Below are 1,709 nucleotides of genomic sequence, written 5' to 3' on the forward strand. Positions count from 1 at the left end.
GCCAATAAAGGGAGAATCCCCGACAATTTCATGCTGGCCTGTTCCATTCTGGAGAGAATTTTCGCTCTTTATGCCGTAAAAGATAAGGACTTCTCTACATAAAAAGCTATACTTATCTTTAACTTTTATTATTACTATTTTGATTATAATATTAACATAATTTATTATTAGATGATATGAGTATAATTTAATAAACAAAAGACATTAAAATATTATTTTATGCAATTTTTGAAGTTTTTAAGCTTTACATAATACAATTAAGATACCTAATCTGAAAAATTATGACTATAATGTACAGAATACTCATATATTTTGAGGTGATATACCTGAAATATTTCTTTAGCATATATTTCTCAAAATCTTTTTCTTTTGAAATACCTCTTGTGCAATTTCCACTTCTATTTAACTTTACCATAAGGTTGTTCTTATTAAAGAATATTATATTATTACTAGCAGCTGACAGGTGCGCTTCGCTTCATGTAAACAAAGGCATTTATATAACATTTCATACCAAATTTTATTTGTGTTACGTTAATTATGAAATTTATAGAATAAAATTAATAATTTAATAATTTATGACTATAATGTACAGAATACTAATATTTTGAGGTGATATACCTGAAATATTTCTTTAGCATATATTTCTAAAAATCTTTTTCTTCTGAAATACCTGTTGTGTTTATATTGGCACCAAAATGAGAAAATCAATGAACAATCATACTATTATGACGGATTCCAAATTCAAATGTAATTTTTTGTTTATTTTTAATTGTAACAATTTTTATTGCAAGAATAATTATGAAGATTATCAAAAGGTATTTAAAGCTACTAAATACAAATATTTAATACACAGCATATTGTACGATTCCATTCATAGAGAGAATATAAATTGTATAATATACAATATAAATTCTCCCTTTATTGGCAATCTTATTCACACTATTGATGGAGGCAATCTTTCCCTTGGGAGATACTTTACTTAATGTGATTTTGATTCAATAGTATACGTAATAATAATAGTATAATTTCTTAACTGATAATTTAAAAAAGAATAGGGTGGTAAAATCGAAACACCTACTAACACTAACAGAACAGATAATTTTGTTTTCGAATTAGCTAGTTCTGTTTTATATTTGTCGCAGTATAAAAAGAGCTAATATATACTATCTTATTAGTAGTGTACAAATTTAATTATTAAATTAAATAAATTTAATAATTTCATTACAATAATTATTTAGTTTTACCCTGATCTTGTAACGAAATAATGTCACAGTAGAACTATCAAACTGTGCGTCAAAAAATTATCTAATATAATTAACCATACAGATATAAAATTCGATATTAAACAAAACTAAGGGTGATGTATCGAAATAAAACTCTTATTAACTACACATTCACTACACACAGTGCGCAAAATTTGGTTAAAATCAGTTCAGTACTTTAGGAGTTCATCGCGGACATACAACGTGACTCGAAATTTTTTATGTATAAAGATTTGCTATGTGTTGGTTGATGCTTTATTTCATTTATTCTGTTTAGTCTTAATTGCTAAAAATAAATTTTAAGATACAAATATTCATTGTTGGATATTAAAAACATACTGAAATCCCAATGCATCAGATAAGCACTGTTTGATGAAGTTTTATTAATCTTAAGGTATTATAATTGTTGTAATTTCTGTGAATTCATATTTAATATTAGTAATCAAT

The sequence above is a fragment of the Leptidea sinapis genome, chromosome 3, assembly GCF_905404315.1.
Source record: "Leptidea sinapis chromosome 3, ilLepSina1.1, whole genome shotgun sequence".
Lineage (NCBI taxonomy): Eukaryota > Metazoa > Arthropoda > Insecta > Lepidoptera > Pieridae > Leptidea > Leptidea sinapis.